The 21,959-nt window shown below is 44.7% G+C and overlaps 1 protein-coding gene across 2 annotated transcripts in view; it reads left to right on the top strand.

Moving 5' to 3' along the window:
- Nucleotides 1–21,959, top strand: part of PTPRE (protein tyrosine phosphatase receptor type E) — a 99,157-nt gene that overhangs the window by 16,841 nt on the left and 60,357 nt on the right. Inside the window, exon 1 of one of the 2 annotated variants that reach the window (XM_068397481.1) lies at nucleotides 11,262–11,324. The exons of the other annotated variant lie outside the window; for it this stretch is intronic. The gene's annotated coding sequence lies outside the window, so the exon portion shown is untranslated. Of the gene's footprint in view, nucleotides 1–11,261; nucleotides 11,325–21,959 lie in introns of those variants that run through there. 2 annotated transcript variants of the gene reach the window in all.

Below are 21,959 nucleotides of genomic sequence, written 5' to 3' on the forward strand. Positions count from 1 at the left end.
GGTAGGAAATGACCGTTAAAAGAAGAGGTGCGAGTTGCTGTCAAAATTCTTTTTCATGATCATGTACAGAATTTGCCACATGACTGAAGAAATCTCGTTGGCAAACACAGGTTTTGGAGAAGAGGGGCTACAGAAAGGTGCTTCTCCTTACAGTGAATGCAGGAGGAATGGAGAGAGAGAGACATCATTCCTTAAACGCACAGATGTATTTGCTGTAGTAAAAGTGACTCTGCATATTGTCTCAAAAAAAACATTTTTTGTGATGTTTAGAGGAGTTTTTGATGACCTGGTAATAGTCATCTTCCAGCATTCATGCTGTTGTTTAATTTCTGAAGGCTCTGGGCTGGGGTGCGGTTCTTCTCCTTGGTTCCCCTCCGCCCTAGCTGTGGTTTAGCTAGTGATAAGCTGCGAAACCTGTCGTAGCTCTGAGGTCTCGGCTTCCTGAGGGCCCTGAATTTTAGGTTGAAGGATGAGAACAGCCAGAGGGTATTTAAAACTAGACCCTTTTGGTTTCTGTCCCCCCTGAAGCAGATCTCCCTGGGAGCTGTGGTTGCAGTAGGAGCCCTTTACGCTCCCTGGGGAGATGTAACAGAGGAACATACATGGCCCAAGAGACTGTGTGTTGGTTCTCTGCCACATCTCTGGAGCACGGACAGCCCTTCTTGGTGTGGCCTGTCAGTCTCTTGAGTAGTTCACGTCATTGTTCATGGTTTGTGGACCTGTCTGCCAGGTCCTGTCACTGCCTCTGTCCCTCCTGTAGCTATAGCCTCGGAGCAAGTGGGAGAGAAGAGCACATGAGCAGAAAAGGCCTTTCTAAGCTGATTGACTTCTAGCTTTGGGGTGTTTATAGTTGAATTCATCTGTGTAGACCTATCTGACCACCAGTATTTGAGACAAACTCTGTTATTTGAGCCTTTTGAAAGCAACCAAGTCATAGAGGGTATGTTCTTCATAGAAAAATAACCGGTCTGTGCTAACAGCTGGTCATAACTCTCCACTGTTTAAGGAGTGGAGGAGACTGGGGCAGAAGAGCCCATGGAGAGTCAAGTCTACCACTTGACTTTAAAACCATGTCATATGTGGACTTCACTCTGAAAAAAAGGTGTAATATATGCATTGGAAGTTATGGGACTGTGGAGGTGGTAGGAGTCGCAGTACTGGTCATCATCCTCAGCCTTGAGCAACTCCTGGAGATCCTAGAAAATATATCGGTGTTCATTATATGTTTCAGCTTGGAGTTGTAGAAATATTTTCTCATAGTATTTTTGCAAAATAGTGAGGCTCCCTATGACATCTTGTATTTTTCAAAGGAAATTTGTCTGTTGTCATTTCACCCTCACACCGGTAGTTTTTGTTGTGCATCTGGATTGCTGGGTGTTTATCCAATCTTCAAACATGAACATCTGACGTGCTCCTGGAGCCAGCAGTAATAATGACTTAAGGAAGAATGAAGTTTACCATTTCTCTTTGGATAATGGTACGGAAGAATAGCTGAAATAAGCAAAAACTGATACAAGTTTGAGTTTTCATCTCCTGCATTAGGCAAATAGTGGTTCTGAGTTTCTACAGGAAGGTCTTAGGATAGCAGCGTCCAAGCAAAAAGGTCAGGTCCCTGTAGGACATATCCAGTATATTCAAATGAAAGAAACTTTGTATAGATGCAAACATGAAATGCTCCCTGAGGGCAATAGCTTTTATTTATCCCCTCAGTGTTGCAGAAAACAAACTTGGAACCAATTTCTGCTCTTCAAAGCACCACTGTGAGTCTCTGGAGGATGCTGTCCTTCCTGCACATTTACAAGTCTCCAAGGCAGGGTCCTCTCCAGTCGATGCAATATGTGAAGTTGGAAGTTTCTTCTGCACTAAGGCAGAGAAACGGTTTATTCACATCACATTTGTTCTTAAACAGAAAGGAAGAAAAGGCTATAGGTCAGCTTGGCATCAAAACCCATTTATAATGAAAATTGGTGATCATGAGCAGGGGGGAAAGTCATGTCTCCTGTACTGTGATGTCAGATGACAAAATAGTTACTTGAATCTTTACTGATTGATCATGGAAGGGTCAGGGCTAAAGCGGGTCTGTGCTAGAATGAAGATGAAGGTGATACTTAAATGCTTCCTGCTGTTGAGGAATGTGATTGTGAGAATCCTGTTGTGATGAAACTTAATGCCACAGAAACGGGAGATGTATGTACTTATCTGGAAGTTACCTTTCTTTCAAGCTGATAAAATTCTGAGGAGAATACAAATAGAAATTGCCATTCACTGACTTGTGTCATCTCTGCACAAGAGCAGCCCTGAGGAGAAGGACTTGGGGGTGATGGTTGATGAGAAGCTCACCATGAGCCAGCAGTGTGCACTTGCATCCCCGAAGGCCAACTGTATCCTGGGCTGTATCCCCAACAGTGTGGCCAGCAGGTCGAGGGAGGGGATTCTGCCCCTCTGCTCCGCTCTCGTGAGACCCCCCCTGCAGTGCTGCGTCCAGCTCTGGGGCCCCCAACATAAGAAGGACATGGAGCTGTTGGAGCGAGTCCAGAGGAGGCCACGAAGATGCTCAGAGGGCTGGAACCCCTCTGCTCTGGAGACAGGCTGAGAGAGCTGGGGCTGTTCAGCCTGGAGAAGAGAAGGCTCCAGGAAGACCTTCCAGCAGCTTTCCAGTGCCTGAAGGGGCTACAGGAAAGCAGGAGAGGGGCTTTTTACAAGGGCAAATAATGACAGGATGAGGGGGAACAGTTTTAAACTGAAAGAGGGGAGATTTAGACTAGATACCAGGAAGAAATTCTTGACTGTGAGGGTGGTGAGACACTGGCCCAGGTTGCCCAGTGAAGCTGTGGCTGCCCCCTCCCTGGCAGTGTTCAAGGCCAGGTTGGATGGGGCTTGGAGCAACCTGGTCTGGTGGAAGGTGTCCCTGCCCGTGGCAGAGGGGTTGGAACTGGATGATCTTTAAGGTCCCTTCCAGCCCAAACCGGTCTGTGATTCTGTTCTCTGATCTCGTTTGGAACAGGATTTTAGGCACTCTAGTTGGTGGAAAAATATGTTCTTTAAATAATATTTAATGTAATCTGTCATGTTTGTGAAGTAGAGTTGAATTATATGCACTGTGGAAGAGGGAATTGAAGGAAACAACTTGTTAACTCTTACCAGTGATCTGACAGTGTGGGTCCTGCTCCCAGGCTGCACACAAGTGTCCGCTGCAGCAGACCTGACCTGGCAGAGCCTGTCTCTGGGATAGGAAAGGGGTTAACGCTTCTGTTTGCATTACAGTGGAAAAACTATTCTGAAGTACAAATGATAGTAAAAGTACAAAACTATTCTGTACAAATGGTTCCCAGTTTACTTGAGCACTGGGCGGAGATGACAGACCCTCAAGCAGAGCCTGTGTTTCCCCGGCTCTGCGGAGCTGCTTCGCTCATCGCAGTCGGTCGTTCAGGTCTGTGGCTCTTCCCCTTTGCCCACAGGGAGCCCTTACGTCAAGGAGATTTTTGGACAGGAAAAGTTACAAACTAAACAGAGAAGACAGGCAAAGGCTGAAATAAATGAACTAACAGCGTTCTTGTTTTGTCGATTTGAATGGAGGCTGTTGTGGTTACGTGAATATTGTCTTCCAGCAAAAATTTGTTAATAGGTTTCTGCCTGTCCTCAGTTACTTATTCATGCCCCTGAGCTGCCACTCACTGGAATTGTGAAATGTTGTTATCTGCGGGCTGTAAATCAGATCAGGGAGAGGTTTCCTTCTGGAGAGCTCTTGCTTTCATATTTTTTAAATTTCTTTCTTTATTTTAACACGGATAGTTTCTCAGGCTGGCTTACAGCAAACAGTGATGCCAGGACGAGCAGTGGTGGGGTGCAGAGCAGCTGAGGTGGCTCTCACCTGCGGAGGGAGGGGAGAAGAGAAGAAAGGGGGGGCGGAAAAAAGGAGCCTCTGATCTACAGGCTGGGGGAAGAGTGGTTAGAAAGCGGCCCGGTGGAAAGAGACCTGGGGGTGCTGATCGACAGCCGGCTAAACATGAGCCAGCAGTGTGCCCAGGTGGCCAAGAAGGCCAATGGCATCCTGGCCTCTATCAGGAATAGTGTTGCCAGCCGGTCTGGGGAAGTGATCGTCCCTCTGTACTGGGCACTGGTGAGGCCGCACCTTGAATCCTGTGTCCAGTTCTGGGCCCCGCACTTCAAGAGAGATGTTGAGGTGTTGGAGCGAGTCCAGAGGAGGGCGACCAAGCTGGTGAAGGGTCTGGAGGGTCTGACCTCCGAGGAACGGCTGAGGGAGCTGGGGTTGATTAGCCTGGAGAAGAGGAGGCTCATAGGTGACCTTATTGCAGTCTACAACTACCTGAAGGGAGGTTGTAGTGCAGTGGGAGTCGGCCTCTTCTCCCAGGCAACTAGCGATAGGACAAGAGGACACAGCCTCAAGCTTTGCCAGGGGAGGTTCAGGTTGGACATTAGGAAGCATTTCTTCTGAGCAAGGGTCATTAGCCATTGGAAGGGACTGCCCAGGGAGGTGATGGAGTCACCATCTCTGGAGGGGTTTAAGAAAAGCCTGGACATGGCACTTAGTGCCCTGGTCTAGTTGCCATGGTGGTGTCAGGGCAATGGTTGGACTCGATGATCCCAGAGGGCTCTTCCAACCTCGTTGATTCTGTGATAACCTGAGACTGGGACTTCACTTTGTTGCCTCCCCTGGATATCCCTGTTTGAGAGCACACTCCTGTGCCACTTGGCTCATCATGTTGGTGCTTCGCGTGACGCTTCTCTGGTTGTCCTGGCGGAGGTTGCCTTGGTCTCAATAGCCCTTTCGGAACGAGCGTGTTTTCAAACCCCAACATTATTTCCAGACGTTGTGCAATAAAGTTCTTTTCAAGATGTATATTTTACATATCGGTACAGAGCTTAGTAATCAAGTTTTTCTCCTGGTAATTTGTTAAATAACTATTTAAAACTCTTCAATAACAAATGCACCTTGGCTATTTAAAAAAGGGAAAAGTCTCGTGCGCTCTGTGTATACCTCCTATTATCTTCTTCAGAATTACAGTTTCTCCTCCGATGCAGAGGGTAAATCCTGAGCTTCTAGAGCAGAACCCTAAAGTGTTTGCTGCAAACACACATCCCTTGTTAACCAGTATTTACATAAAACACGCTGACACCACTTTGGGGAGATTGAGTAGGATGCTTGCTCAGCTGTTGAAATTTGCACACGAGATGGAAGATGTTTTGATTAAGAAAAGGGTTCGCTGAATATTTTTTCCATTTATTCCCATGTGTCAAAACCAAAGCAGCGTTTCTCCAGGCGTTTTGCCCATTTTCTTTTTTTGTTCCTCTTGTTCAGTTGTTTGGATTTTTTTCCCTCAAGGTTGGGATTTGTTTTTGTTTTGTTTCTCTTAATAGAGGAATTAAGTTGCTTGATGAGATAAGTGCATGTAAAAATGCCTTTTAGAAATGAACATAATATTACTGGGTTTAGGTTCCTGTTCATTTTTTAGTAGTATTTGTAAATTAATTCTTTTATTTATTGGTGTGTGAGGTAGTGAACTAGGGACAGTTGGAAACCTGTGAGACTTCACCAGTGGCGTCCTCCTGCTGTAAGAACAGGAACGATAAAGATTACAGCAATAATGTCTATTTTATTTCTATGCGTTCTTCTGCCTTGCAAGTTTTCTAATATGAAGCTATTTCTGTGATAATATTTTACTATGTGGTTGCTTAGTTTATTTTGTATTTCAAAAGCCTCCTGTCAAGGAGGAGAACTCCGACTTTCTTAATCAGTGTTGAAATGACTTCTTAAAAGCATGAAACAGAATCTTTATCTTTTTTTCCCTGCAGTGAGAAAACCCATTCCTTTTCTCATTTCTTTGTTTTTATTTGCTCCGTGTGGATGCTGGCGCTTCTGGGCACTCAGAAACTAGAGCAAAATCTTTTTATAGAAACTAGAGCAGAATTTTCATAATAAACTTGTTCTCGTGCAGCTTCAGAGCCTCCTTTGGGGGGAAGCGAGGGAAGGTAGCTGGAATTAGGGGGGGTTATAAGCAATGTAATTTCAAGGATCCGTATTCTAAAAAGTCTCCATGGAGTTCCTACTGCTGCCTGGATTAGAAGACCCTTTAATTTGCTTTTAATTAAAATGATTTTCATTTATTCTGTGCCTTCTTCAAAGGTCCCAAGGCACCTTCCAAACTTGTGATTATATATATGAAATGCAAAATCCATATTCATGCGATGCTGAGGTTTCACACTGAAGTTAAGGATGAAAAAGAGTTTTTACCCTCCTTTTTTCTATTAGTATTTTTAGAAGCTCAGCTCCCCATTACAGGGCAACTTTTAAAGCATTGATCTCCATGAGATTGCAGTCCAAAGTGTAAACATTGACCTTCCATACATTTCTTATCTGAATAATATATTTGAATAGCCAAGGCTTTATTTTTGCAGCCTCAGTAAGTTGGAGGGAAAAATAATGTAAATTTATTTTTTAAAAAAAGGAAATACACCTATTGCAGATAATTCCAAACCAAAATGCTATGAAAATAATATATTAAAATGGAAACTGTTACATAGCTTGTAACTATAGTTAAAAAATTTATGCTAAATTCCTTTTGAATAGCTGATCTTAGTACAATGTAAATATTCAGAAGTGAAGAAAAACCTTTCCTGAAGATGACTGAACTGCGCTACATTTCACTTGTAACTACTGAAGAACAGAAGAAATAGGGTCTTCAACTGGGAAATATCCATATTTTACATGACTTTTGTGGTGGTTTCTTTCTTTTTTATTATTTGCTGTGGAATTAAACCTGATGGTCAGCACGGAAACCTGCAGAAGTCCAAGGAGTGGCCTGGATAATGCCGTCTCAGGGATGACATTGATGCCCCAGCTAAGGTGATGGTGACAGAGCCAGTGCTGGGGGAGAGGAGCAGCAGAGACGGGGAGGCTGGCAGGAGCAAGCATGTGCAGATGCTGAATTTTTCCAGAGACTGGAAAAGCTGTTTTTCTGGTGGTTCTTTTTGTTTTGCAAGAAGCTCTGAATTAACGTTGGGACATTTCGTAACGACCTGCAGTCTGCTGGAGGCAGAAGGGCTTTTGTGTGATGTAGGCAGTTGTACAAATTTAGTAATTATACCATGAGTTTTTAATGTGTGGTAATTAAAATGAAAAAAAAAAAAAAAAAACACAGAACAAAGTCCTTAAAAGCAATTTAGATGTATTTATTTCATAATAAAATTGTGTCTTGGAAAAAAATGGGTCTTCTACCATCGAAGAAGAAAACCTGACACTTCTGCTTGTTTATAGAGAGACAGAAATGTCACTGTTCAAGTTAGGGTAAGCAAAATGCCATTTTTGACATTACACTGTTGTTTGAGGATATTACACCAGAATTGTGAGCAGCATGTTTTCTTACAATGCCGTTTTTGTTCTCTAAATGAATACAGCAGTGTTCGTTTCCACGGAGGAGTTATTCATGAGGAGTTCACAGAGCTTCCTCAGGGTCTGGGAGGAGGGTAGATGGCTGTGCTCAGCAGTTTGATGAGGATGGGATTTTGGGGGGTTAACTTTTGAAAGGTTGGAATCTTTGCATTCGTATTTAATGTACAATTGTAAAATTACCTGGTGTAATTGGCTACAGCAGCTACAATGCTGTAGCCTGTTGGCAGACCTCTGCTGAGGTTGTCCAGGTGGGGTAGAGGTGGTGCTGGTGGGGGTTGCAGTTGAGTGGCAACTGAGTGATCCCGGTGAACAACTTCAGCTTGCAGGATTTCCCTCCCTAATGCTTGAATGATTCAATCTGTGGCTTTATGGGTTTTTTTGTGTTTGTTTTTCTTCCACCAGTATTTCCCAAACCTACTCCCCGTCTCCTGCTCTACAGTCAAAACCATTAAGCCTCAGTATTAGTTGCTGGTGTAACTGGTCAGTAGAGGTGACTGAACATGTGAAGGATGGTATTTGGTGAAGCACTAGTGAAGCACGTGGTAAGGCAAAGTGTCTCCTAAGGGCAGATGTGCCTCCTTTCCCCCCCGTGTCCTCTTTTGTCCTCTGTGGTTTATGGTGGCAGCGGGTGGTTGAGTCTTTCTTCAGACCTGGAGTGGCTTGTTCCCAATGAGAAGTCGCTTGCAAATTTGGGCCTGAGGATCCATGGATTTCTCTTTTCTGGAAACACATTAGGCAATAGGAAAACTGTATTTTAAGAGTACAAGTGTCAGTTGCAAAGTAAAACTGAAAAAAGCCTTTAATTTCTGTTTTTTTTCCTTGTTTTTGTTGACTCTTGACTTGCTTGGAGTAAGATATTTGACTGAATTAGAAAGATGGTTATAACCATCTTATGAAACCACTGTGTTCTGTTACTCTGTAAATGGATTACAGTAAATGACTGGTTTGGGATTGTGTTCATCCGAGACCAAGAAACATGCTGTGGGGTGATTTCTTGTGAAATTGTAGGCAGTTAAGACGATGGACTTGGCAGCAGCCATCCACATACAGCTTTATTAAGGGCCAGTTTATGCGTTTGTGGTGAAAACCACAGCAGTTGTGTTTTAAATGACTTTGCAAGGCATCTGTCTTGCATCTACTGTGCTTCATTGTTTCATTTAGGCACAGATGTTAGAAAAACGACTGAATGGAGTTCTGTAAAACTCCAGTGCCAATTGTTATCCTCTTTGAAATGAGGATGGTGGTGGCTTGTTTGGGCTCCAGGGAGGTTAGATGAAGTCGGCTTCCTAGAGGGACATCAAATACCACAACGTGCAGCCGAGTGTGACCCCAAATACTCTGTGAGATCTGGCTGACCCCAAATACTCTGAGATCTGGCTGCTCTCCATCCATTTAGCAGTGCTACCACCGTGTGGCATCGGGGTGAATTATGGTCCCTAGCAAAATGGCATTTACCCCGCGTGTCGCTGCCCGTGGGAGGACGTCGGCATCAAATGAAGTGCCATCGTGTTGGAAATCCAGTTGGAGACCCATCCTACCATCCTGATGTGGTGCTTCAGGACAAAAGGGTGTAGAGAAGTGCCTGTGTACTACATAGACTCAGCGAACAGCTTCTGGGCTGCCCCCAAGGCAGTGTTCCCCTCCCTGCAGGCAGTGCAGATGTAGTTTGAAGGCGAGGGGAAGGGGTGCAGAGGGGAGAGTCCTGAGATAACCCGTGTAACTGCTGAGGGGTTTGTGTGGGTCTGCTCTGGTGCAGTTTCACCTCTCTGCTATGAGCAGGAGTTCATCTGGGCGTTTATTGAAAGCTGGATATGCAGCAAGTGCTTCAAAGTTGTTGTCATCTCATTCTTGCACGAAAGGAAGTTCCTTAATGAGCGCAGGGTAAAAGTCATTTTCATAATTACTGTTCTAAAATAAATTTAGGAAATACTCATGACTTCACTTGACAGTTCCTGGAAAACCTGATCTGAGGCCCAGCTTTCCACAGGAGGTTGGACCAGGTGGTCTCCAGAACTTCTTGCCAACCTCAGCTTTCCTATGATCAATTTTAAAATCACTTGGCATGTTTCTTTCAGGAAGAACAGCTCTTAAAGCATTTTATAGGCATCAAGCAGCAATCTTTGTTGCTTTTTTAACATGCGGTACGGGAGTTGGATGTTAGTTGGATGTAGTCCTGATTTTGTGTTCTGTATACATCTAAAACACTCTGACAAACATCCTTTGTACATCAAAACCATGGAAGGCATGCGAAGCCTGACCTCTGAACACAGCCCTTTTTTCCTGTTTACGTTGGCCAAGACCCTTAAAAAAATTATTTATTTTGTCATGAAGAAGACTACCAAATAAGTTCACATCTGTGGAAGTTTGTGTAAGGTGCATAGTGAAACTTGGCATGTTCTGCATGTTCGTGGCTTTCCAGGAGATCAGTCAGGACTTTTGTGTGATATCATCGTCTTATCATTGGAGACACATGGGACGAAAATGAAAGAGGGTAGATTTAGATTAGATATTAGGAAGAAGTTCTTTACTGTGAGGGTGGTGAGACACTGGCCCAGGTTGCCCAGAGAAGCTGTGGCTGCCCCCTCCCTGGCAGTGTTCAAGGCCAGGCTGGATGGGGCTTTGAGCAACCTGGTCTAGTGGAAGGTGTCCCTGCCCGTGGCAGGGCGGTTGGAACTAGATGGTCTTTAAGGTCCCTTCCAACCCAAACCATTCTATGATTCTATGAAAATGAAATGGCTGCTGCTGCGTCTTGGCAGGGAGCAAACTCTGAAGTCAGGTTGCCCAGCAGCTGTCCCTCACTTAATCTGAACAAACACCAGAGTTTGAAGGTCTTTACCCATCATTTTCCACTGGATACTCTTCAGCCGTATATTCCTATGTAACACCTCTGCCAGTGACCTGGCTGGTGGCATGAGGTGCACACGCAGCGGCTTGGCAGATGGCCCCGGTTTGGGAGGAGAGGTTAGGAGGGCAGGGATGCTGCGCAGAGGGAGGTCGAAAAGCCGGAGGAACAGGTCACAAGGTTTTGACCAAAGCCAAATGCAAGGGCGTGAGGATGTGAAGTACAAGAGGAGAGGGCTTGCAGGGTGGGGACTGAACTGCCGTCTTCAGAAAATGTATTGATTTACCTTTAGATCTTCATAGAAGGATAAGGTTGGGAAGCTGCACAGAAGGGTATGCAGATAAATTTCGAATTATATTCTGCAGGGGGAATCTTGCTGGTTTAGAAAGGCTGATGGTGAATGAATCACTAGAAGAGGTCCTACAGCCTCTTTTGGGCAATATTTAGAGAAGTGCTTCATCATGAGTGCTGGGAGGTGGAGGGACAGAGTTAGTGGGCTACAGCCGTAGCTCTCAGCCATTGCAGCCAGCTCCCATGGGTACAGGACATGGTTTAACTGAGCACCACAACCTCTGCATTTCGGTCTGCAATCACTCTCTGGTCTGGACAGCACATGGCAGCAGCCCTGTCTGGGGACTTCATTGCTGTCATCGCTGCTTGCGCAGGCAGCTTTGCAGATTGTTTGGGTTTGTGGCAGCACCGTGAGCCATCGGTGCCCCTGGGTGCTGTGGGTTGGTCCTCAGGGATGGAAGGAAACCGGGGGCCTTTTCAGAGCCAGCAAGATCTTCTCAAGATCTTTGTATTACTGAGTTTAGAGGTGACCAGTTGTGTGTATAGTCAGTATTTTCCCCTATTCTACTGGTTTGCATTGGTCAGGATTGAGTGGTGTGATATCTTTCCCCGAAGTCTGATCAGGAAATGTTAACTTTGACCAAACTGAGAACTTTAAAACTGCGGATTTTGTCACCTCCCTGTTTATCCTTTTTCCAGATCCCTGAAGAATGGCATTTCTTTTATTTCTGTTGTCCAGGTGCCAGCTCAGCTCCTCGTGAAACACCGCTGTGAAAACCCGTAAGTAGTTAGAGCAGAAAGAGTAAAGGGTAGAATTAAGTGAATCACCTGCTAGTGGGTCTTCACCTGTGTCCCATGGTTAAAATACAATGAAGTCAAGAACTTGAGTTTTATATTTTCCAGAAAAGATGTTTTGGATGTGTCCTCCATCACGATGTCATTCTTAGTGATTACTGTTAGTGAAATAAGGAGAAAAAAACCCAGTGTCTTACTGCTCCACCAAACTTCACATTTTTTTGTTATTACTCGTGAAGCAAAAGTTTTACTTTATTACTGAAGAATCGAGATGCACGTGGTTTAGAAAATACACCCTGCGGGTTCATCTGTCACTAGCTCCAAGACACTTTAAAGAAGGCATTGCCTTATCTCAGTAACGCATCTTGGAAAGTCATTTAGTGAGCAAATTGCCAGATAATTGCATTGGTGGTAATTGCATCTTAAATTAATCTGCTGTTGAGAAAAGTGCTGAAAATGAACTGTTCTTAATCATGATATCAAAATATTGGTTCTGTCCTATTAATTAGCATGCTGGGAAATAGGATATGTGTTTTAAGGAAGCAACTTAAGCTGATCTGGTTTACTTTTTATTTTTAGTTAATGCCTTGAGTTGGTTCCCTGAAAGAATCAAAGCTCTGTGCGTGTGAGAGGGAAAAAGTTTCGAGGATTTTGAGGTATACCTCAGCATTTTGTTGCTCACCAGTTGCTGACCAGTGACAGCACGTGCTTTGCTTTCAACCTGTTGTCAGCAGCAAAATATCTCTGTTAGTCTGTCATTGTACCTCTGCGTTGTCTTTTGCTGACCTGGTCAGAGAAGGTGATGACTGAGCAGCCAGGAGATGCAGAGAGGTCAGGAGTTTGGCTGTTTCTGTGAAGTTTTAAAACCTTCTTGGCAGTTTTGGTGATGGCCGGGAAGCTTCTGTTCAGACATGGGGGGGGCGTTCAGAAAGGGTTATTAGACATTGGAAGGGGCTGTGCAGGGAGGTGGTGGAGTCACCATCTCTGGAGGTGTTTAAGAAAAGCCTGGACATGGCACTTAGTGCCATGGCCTAGTTGGCAGGGTGGTGTCAGGGCAACGGTTGGACTCGATGATCCCAGAGGTCTCTTCCAACCTGGTTGATTCTGTGTTTCTGTGCGTTCATTTCATAGGATGTTTATGACTTAATTTGCTCTTCTCCCACGCTTTCCTTTATAGTCGATCGACTTGGCCCCTGGACAGAAGGTCTCTTGGAAGCCAGTGTGTTTTGATTTTGTATATTGTTGGGTTTTGCAGAGTAGTATTGACTTACTATTGACCTAAATGTAATTACCATCAATTAGACTTGTGTGTCTGCTCTCCAGCAATCTTTTTTTTTTTAATATCTTTATGTAGCTTACGTCTGTGATACGGCCAAAAAACTAAGACAGTGAAGTAGGTGCAAAATCAGTTGGAGCCTGGAAATGAGTTACAATCCCATTATATTTTCTCATCTGTTTTTCAGCAACACGACTGTGGTTCTTTGGTGGCCTTTCAGGAAAGGTGTGCAGTGCACTTGAGTATGAAGGGAGAAGAATTGAGGATATGAGTTCTTTTGAGAATTGCTCTGGTGCTACCTCTGAGAAGGCTAAGATAAGTTAGACCCCGCCAGTGTCTCCTGCAGTTGAGGTCCCTGGGATAATCCTTACCCCTGCAGGAGTGAGCGGTTCTGCCAGGCATGCTGCGCTCGGAGCTATATGAGCAAATTATCCTCATCTTCTTCTCTTGATGGGAAGAGGTTGACTTGAATCTAGCAAAATCAGAGCTACCCATTGTTGGCTTTGCAGCTACCAGAAAGATTTCTTGCCAAAAAATGAGTTCAGATCTTCCATCTAATGCAGCTTCAAGTTCTGCATGAGGCTTCATTACTCAAGTTTTTATCTGCCACCTTCTGATTTTTCCACAATTAGCAATTGCTGATCACGTCTAAGAAGAAGACCTGGTTGCTTTTTCTGAAGGTACCTGCTATCTCAGGGTTGTGTGTCTTTTTCAAACACAAAATTTCTGTTCTTCTTCCTTCTCGTGAGATGTTTCCATACACCTATGAAAAAATGCAGTAAGTGGAGTTGGGATTTTGAATTTAATCTCATGCAAGTGGGTTGCAGGAGCCCACTTCTGGAGGTATTAACTAGCTGTTAATTAGGCTTAAAGAAGTTGAGCCCCAGTTTCCCAGGCTGGGTTTTCCCGTGGCAGAGGGGAGGATGACGGTGCACTTGTGGGGATGAAGGAAAATTGCAGAAACAATTGTCTTGTGACTTCCCCTTCCCTCCTCCCCTGGTGTTTGTAAACAGGGTGTGATGGCGCTGAGCACTGTATATGGAATATTTTGTTTACCTGTACCACAAGTAGATTTTCTCCATGATTTCCTGGGATAGAAATACATGGCCACGTTCTCAGTAGCTGCTCTGTTGAAAAAAAGAGGGGAGTTCACTGTGTTGTGGCTTCACCCAGTCATTGATCAGCCTGAATGTTTCCCTTTCCAGTCACAGGAGGAAAATTTTGATGTTATAACGTGGCCAGAGCCTCTCAGGTTATTCCGTTGAATCTGTGGGATGAGCACTTATCACATGCTAAAGCCGCAAGCCAAATACTCAGCAATCAGGGTTTCCATCGCCAGGGTGGGACTGTACAAACACACTGAGTTTATTCTATAAAAACTCACCCTTTTTTTGGCTGATATATTCTGAAAGACGAGTTTGACAGAGAGCAGCATTCAGCTGATCTGAAAAAATGGATCCCGTGGGGCGGTGGCGTTTGTTCTTGGGCATCTCTGCATCAGTTGGAAAGCAGGTAAAGAAAAGGAAAATAAAAATAATCCGTTTGTGTAATGCAGTTTAACCAAGTATTTCTAGACATGTGCTGTCATTGAGACCACAGAGAGAAAATACAGAAGATGATGTGTCTCCTGTTTTGCCGTGCAGGGATAACCCTGCCCCAATGCTGCTGGAAGAGGGGGCACGGCTGGGGGTGCAGGGGGGCTCGAGGGACCGGCTGGGACAGGAGACGGGGCTGGGACAGTGGAAACACGTCTAATGTGCAGGTCTTGCTGACATGTAACTCAACTAGTGTGTTTAGATGGAAGGACAGAAAAAGAATCAAAATTACTTTTAATAAGCTATCTGTTGATTAACCTGAAATAATCTCTCGGAGAATATTAAATAAAAAATTAAAAAAATAGGGGGAGGGCTATAGAAGAGCAAAATATTAATTACTTGGGTGAAAAGAGTTGGAAATATTATTTGGAGGATCTCCTTTCTTCGTCTCTTGGGCCTATATTTTTTACCCTAAAACGTACATGTGCGTGACTCGTCTCTGAAGCTGGTACTATGGCTTGGGCTTAAAAGGATGGTCTATATTTGTGCTTTGAGTGACTGTGGTCTGGAATGTACAGGGGGGAAAAAAAAACAAGATAATGTTCCCTGGACCAGGAATTGCAGAGAATGGGGAAGGTACTTTCGTACTGGAGATTTTGGTGATACTATTTTCAACCTACTTCATCAGAAAGGGTTATTAGAAGGAAGTAAGGTTGACTGGTTGAGTTTCATATCCTCCGAAGCTAAAAGTGTCATTTAAGTAGTTTTTGTGACCTTCTGTGTCTGACAGAAACACGAATTAAGTGTTTATGTTTCTGTAGCCTAAGGGAACCTGAGCTTATTTGAAAGTTTTATAGTTGTCTGATTAAAAAGTTGCTGTTTAATTAGCTATACCGTACTGGCGGTGTATTTTTATTGTCAGAAGAGGTAATGGGAATGTACTAACATGAAATAAGTGACCCAAACGTCACGTAAGCGAGTGACCGGGCGCGCAGCCTGTCCGAGGCGTGGGGGAGCGCGGGTTTGGGCATCCTCCACGTGCGTCTGGGCTACCAGCAGGTCTCCAGTAAGCAGAACCAGATGGCTGGGGCAGACGCGGAGCTCTTGCCAGCTTCCTTTTTTTTTTTTTCAGAGGATGCCATAATAAACACTGGGGCAGCAAAAAAAAAAGTCTTTTTTTTTTATTTTGGAAAAAAAAAAACCCAAATCTGCCCTTTCAGAAAACAACTGATTTTGCAACAGGAAGAGCTTTCCTACACCGTTCTTCGGGTGGATGCTGCTGGTGCTTGGCACCGAATGGCAGCAACAGCAGGACGTGCGCCTGCCAGACAGTACCAGGTTGTAGGCTCTGCTCTTGCTGTTGTGTTGGTGAAAATAAAGCTTGCAGATTTGGAACAGAGTGTCCTCTTATGAGGAGAGGCTGAGGGAGCTGGGTCTGTTCAGCCTGGAGAAGAGCAGACTGAGAGGGGATCTTATCAACACTTACAGATACCTTAGGGGTGGGTGTCAAGAGGAGGGGGCCAGACTCTTCTCAGTGGTGCCCAGCGACAGGACAAGGGACAATGGGCACAAGCTGAAACATGGGAAGTTCCATCTGAATATGAGGAGGAACTTCTTTACTGTGAGGGTGCCAGAGCCCTGGCACAGGCTGCCCAGGGAGGGTGGGGAGTCTCCTTCTCTGGAGATATTCAAAACCCGCCTGGACATGATCCTGTGGAACGTGCTCTGGGTGACCCTTCTTTGGCAGGGGGTTGGACTAGATGATCTCCAGAGATCCCTTCCAACCCTTAACCATTCTGTGATCCTGTACAAATGCTGGATTTTGTTAACATACTTCTTTACTTCTAAAATAGAAATATAATTCTCTTTGATCTTAGGTCCAAGATGCAGTCTCAGTCCAAAAAGCTATTCCCATGCTAACAACCCACATTTGACCAAGGGGTATTTTCCACCAAATAATATTTTTAGATGAAATAGGCTAGCATCTCTAAACGTGATGGTCAGATCTACAGCTTTAAGTGTTTCAATCCGAGGAGGTTCCAAAATGGGACCATCTTCTGTATTTTCTACACATGGCGGCTTAGGGAAAGCTGTCAGGGCTGGTGGGAGAACACTCTGTCATTTTTTTGTACCTGTCCTCAAAGAAAAACATCCCTTTATGCAAAAATCCAATTTACAGAATAACAAAGAGAAATACATGTTTTTAGAAATCCTTTAGAAATGTTTTTAGAAATTATGTTTTTGTGAGCTGTAACAAAATCTGCTGTAAATACCCCGAGCAGCGCTCAAAAATAGCTTGTGCTAAATATTGCTCAAGAGCATGCTTCTGCATTATTGCTATTGTTATTACACTATTAATCATATAGAGTTTTTCTTCTGTTCCTTAGTATGTTTGAGGGTAGCAATTCTTTCTAATACCATCTCTTGAAAAGAATTGATAAGGATTTGAATGCTAACTGCCTGTGGGTGTTCAGTGCTTTGCCAGGGATTTAAGATACGTGCACGTTTTATCAAGAGTAATGCCATCAGGAATTAAATAATAAAATATCAGTTTATTCTGCAGAAAGTATGACAGTAAATCCATACTGTTGTTGATACCATTTGTCGTTGGAAAGCAAATATTCTTGAGGTTGGTTGTTTGTAAGCAGCAGAAGTGACGACAGCAACTTCTAGGAAAATGAGCAGCTGAATTTTCCAACAGGTGCTGTACTCCAGTGTGCTGCAGCCCTGGGTATCCAGGAGGGTCTCATCATCTCTTGATTTATTTCTCATCGTATTTTCCCAGTTACTGTAAATCTACCAGTTCCTCTTCCTTCCAAGTGATGCTTTCAACCTTACTTTATTGCGTGAAATTTACTGCTTGAAATTGTTGGCTAATTAAACGCTACATTGCCATTTTTTGATTGAAGTCCAGCCCCTACCAACCTCTTTCTTGTCTCCTTCCACAAAAAAAAAAGTTGAGAAAGGCAGACTTGTGAGGACTTTATTCATGAATAAGCAATGGCAAACTGTAGCCTTTTGGTCCCATCTGCTAATGCTGCAGTGGGCTGTTCTTGTACAGGCTGTAATTTTTCTCACAACTTGGGTTGAAAATGGACTTTAAACCTATGCTGCAACGTGGTGGTTGTACCTGTGAAGGTCCAAGAGGAGCCACCAGCCTTCCTGCTGGTACCTGAGTTGCCCTGTTTTCTGTGCTGGACTTTTCCTTCCATGGGTCTTTCTGATTTTGCTTAAATACGCACAATTGCCTCGCAGGCAACTAGTGATAGGACAAGAGGAGCTTTGCCAGGGGAGGTTCAGGTTGGACATTAGGAAAAACTTCTTCTCAGAAAGGGTTATTAGACATTGGAAGGGGCTGCCCAGGGAGGTGGTGGAGTCACCATCTCCGGATGTGTTTAAGAAAAGCCTGGACATGGCACTTAATGCCATGGTCTAGTTGCCATGGTGGTGTCAGGGCAATGGTTGGACTTGATGATCCCAGAGGGCTCTTCCAACCTGATTGATTCTGTGATTCTGTAATTACAGCTGTATCTCAGAAACCATCTGGCATCCATCTGCTCCCATCCAGTGCAAGTTTTTCCTTCTCTTAGTCTTGTTTACATGTGTTGGAAATGGGTTTTTCTCTTTTCTTTCACCCACTCCCTTCAAACCATATTTGAAACAAGTGAGGCAGTGGTTTACTGCAGTAAGGGTGAGGCAAAAAAAGGGACTATAGCAGAAGGAAGGAAGAGCTGTCATTAGTTGTGGAAAACAAGTGCTTTTTGCAGTTCATTGAGGTGTAAATGAACTTCTGTCACACACATTAGCATCAGTGAAACAGAGTATGTTATTTGGTAATTGCAGTGAGGGCAAGCAACTCTCTAGATCCAGACTACTTCAGATATTTTTAGTTGTTCCTTTAGTCATCAGCTTCCACTTTTGTCTCTTCCAGGCACCGGTGGGAAAATACAGCAGCTCTTTTCTCCAGCAGCTCTTTCTCCTCCACGCTGTTCTGAGGACATATGATTTCTTTCACTTCTTTTTTACATAGAGGGAAAATGCAGGTTTTTGAGTTCTTAGGATTATTCTGGTGAATACTTATTCCCACCACAAAACTGTAATGTTTCTCTCTCAAAATGTCAACTTTTTGAGGATTACTAGATAGCTCCGACTCAGACCTTTTTAACACCTGAAATAACGAACCGTTCTCACGATAAGCAGCTGAGTGTCTCCTCTAATGACTGAGAAGATTTCATCTTCATCTAATTTCCATCTAAACTGCAACATTGGGCAGAATATGAAGTAGCACACCTGGAGGTGTGCCTCCATCTTCTAGGGTTTTGTATGGAATTGGGTTGCTACCAGAAGTCCGAGCGAACTAAACCATTCCTGACAATTTCTGGTGAATGATGGAATTGCTTTAAAATTACTTTCCTTTAAAAACTTGCCTGAATGAGGCCAAGTTATATCCAAGAACTGCCTGGTTTATAGGTCTCTGTGTGGTTCTGCCTTCTTGTGTGTCTCTTAAATGCACTAAATGAAGCAATTAGATTATGGAGGGGAAAGTGTATAGTGAAAATGTATATAAAGGTTGTAAAACTCCTCCTGAGCTTCTTTCTTTCTGGAAAGACATTCTGCTAGTTCTTGAGGAGTCTTGTCAGCTGGAGGCAAGAATATGGTACTTTCCTGGAGATGGGGGTGTTGATGTGAGCATAGAGAGGAGTATCTGAAGGAGGGAAGAAATTGCTGAGAGCATCTGCAGGCATGAGGGAAGGTTGGGTTGACCTTCCTTTCCCTCTGTTGTTTCATCTGGCTAATCCACAGAACATCATCTTTTCAGCTTTTAAAGAACTTTGCTATTGTTCTCCACGTAAAATTGTTCAAAGTAGTTTGAGGTTGCTGTACTGGTTAATAAACCCATACTGGCTATATCAGAAATGAATGGGAGCAAACATCAGTCACAGCTGAACCTGTGCTGGAATGGGGCGAGAAAATGGCAGCAACAGAAACTCACTGTTTCCCATGTCAAACTGTAGCAATAATTGAATATAGTCAACTCTGGTCCAAGATCTGGTTCAAGTCCAGAGGAGGGTGACCAAGCTGGTGAAGGGTCTGGAGGGTCTGACCTATGAGGAATGGCTGAGGGAGCTGGGGTTGTTTAGCCTGGAGAAGAGGAGGCTCAGAGGTGACCTTATTGCAGTCTACAACTACCTGAAGGGAGGTTGTAGTGGAGTGGGAGTCAGCCGCTTCTCCCAGGCAACTAGTGAAAGGACAAGAGGACACAGCCTCAAGCTTGGCCAGGGGAGGGTCAGGTTGGACATTAGGAAGCATTTCTTCTCAGCAAGGGTCATTAGCCATTGGAAGGGGCTGCCCAGGGAGGTGGTGGAGTCACCATCTCTGGAGGTGTTTAAGAAAAGCCTGGACATGGCACTTAGTGCCATGGTCTAGTTGACATGGTGGTCTTGTCTTAAACACCTCCAGAGATGGTGACTCCACCACCTCCCTGTCCTTTCACTGCTTTAGTATTTTCCCAATAACAATTGTTCTACCCCGTTTGTTATGTGGCAGATTGGTACAACTGACACGTTGCTGCAAGGAGCTGCACGTGCAAACCAGTTCGTTAAGAACATATAATCAGGTTTAAAATCATTAGATATTCTCCCGATGACTCCACTGGTGTCATCTGGCTTCTCATTATTATGAAAGGAAGAGAACAAAATGAAGAACACAGCTTGTTGGGGGCTTTTTGGTTTGTAAATTTGTAAGTGTGTCTTGGCACACAATTATTTTAAGTTTGGCATCAGGAATTGTTGGAGAAGTTTACGCTTACTCTGACTTTCCTTAATTTAATACAATATTTTCTGTTGGGAAGGTATGACTCTAGGATGTAAACTGGTTTGAGTTGTATTTTCATTTTGGACTCTATAGTCTTAAAGATGAATAATTTGTAAATGGTGGGTGGAAATGGATGTGTACGTATATGGAGGCCCTGGATCTCAAAGCGGTCTTAGGTGCAGGATGAGAAAAAGCTGTTGCAGCCTCATTATCTGTCATCCCCTGGAGATCCATCCTCTCCCCCGGGCATCACTGCTTCAGGAACTGACAGACCTTTCACGTGGGGCGGTGAATCATGTGTGGGGGACTTGGGGCTGTTGCCAAAGGGATGCAGCCCTCTCCTCTGCAGAAGCAAGCTGCGGTCAGGATGCCGCGGAGGTTTGCCCTGGCTTGTGTTTTTACAAGGGCATGGAGTGACAGGACGAGGGGGAATGGTTTTAAACTGAAAGAGGGGAGATTTAGATTAGATATAAGAAAGAAATTCTTTGCTGTGAGGGTGGTGAGACCCTGGCCCAGGTTGCCCAGAGAAGCTGTGGCTGCCCCCTCCCTGGCAGTGTTCAAGGCCAGGTTGAATGGAGCTTGGAGCAACCTGCTCTGGTGGAAGGTGTCCCTGCCCGTGGCAGAGGGGTTGGAACTAGATGATCTTTAAGGTCCCTTCCAACCCAAACCATTCTGTGATTCTATGATTTGTAACCTGCAGTTTGCTGCTCTCGCCAAATATTCCCATTTAAGAGTGGATAAACCTGCCAGTAAATCAGACAGCGGTCTGCTTGTTTCTCTTCAGTGGGGGATAAAGCATGTTTAAACCCCTGTTTTCCAGCAGCGAAGACAAATGTAGTAGCCAGCTTATATGAGGCTTTACTTCTCCCAAGTAAAGCACCGTGAGTGATGGGGCTTTGTACCGTTGTCTGCCTGAATTTATGATCTGAAGCCTGTTGTCCTACATGAGACCTCTTAGTACTGGTGTGGTCCAAAGACTTCTGAAAGGAGAAAACATACTGCTTAGGGTGCACCAAAAGCAAGGCTGACTGTAAGTTAATGTAACATTAATAAATGCGTCTCTTGTTCCCCTTCAGCAGTAATTTTGAAGGAATAAATGGATACTGTTCTCAAGTACATATTTTAGCATGTCCAAGTTGCACAGAACAACAGGAGCGATGCAGACCGCTGGGTGGGAAACTGGAGGATAAGAAGCGCGTGGGGGTTAGTTTCATCTCTTTAGAGGCTTAGGAAAGTGGTCCTACTTGGAGCCTACGTGAAGCTGCTGGAGAGAAACCTCCAGTTACCCTGTCCTGCCCTCTCACAGAATCACAGAATCAATCAGGTTGGAAGAGCCCTCTGGGATCATCGAGTCCAACCATTGCCCTGACACCACCATGGCAACTAGACCATGGTACTAAGTGCCATGTCCAGGCTTTTCTTAAACCCCTCCAGAGATGGTGACTCCACCACCTCCCTGGGCAGCCCCTTCCAATGGCTAATGACCCTTGCTGAGAAGAAATGCTTCCTAACGTCCAACCTGAACCTCCCCTGGCGAAGCTTGAGGCTGTGTCCTCTTGTCCTATCGCTAGTTGCCTGGGAGAAGAGGCCAACTCCCACTCTGCTACAACCTCCCTTCAGGTAGTTGTAGACTGCACTAAGGTCACCTCTGAGCCTCCTCTTCTCCAAGCTAAACACCCCCAGCTCCCTCAGCCGTTCCTCATAGGTCATACCCTCGAGACCCTTCCCCAGCTTGGTTGCCCTCCTCTGGACTCGCTCCAACACCTCAACATCTTTCTTGAAGTGCAGGGCCCAGAACTGGACACAGGATTCAAGTTGTGCCCTCACCAGTGCCTGGCAGCGTGTGCGACACCAGTGGGTTGGAGTTCTGTGGTCCTGCCCTAAATGCCCCGGCAGAAGACACTGGTTTGCCTTTATACCATGAGTGGACAGGACTCTGTGAGGGAGCTGCACCCTGCCAACCAAAGGGCTCCTCTCCGCGCTTTGTACCGTGAC

Source organism: Nyctibius grandis, chromosome 4, assembly GCF_013368605.1.
Source record: "Nyctibius grandis isolate bNycGra1 chromosome 4, bNycGra1.pri, whole genome shotgun sequence".
NCBI classification, from domain to species: Eukaryota; Metazoa; Chordata; class Aves; order Nyctibiiformes; family Nyctibiidae; genus Nyctibius; species Nyctibius grandis.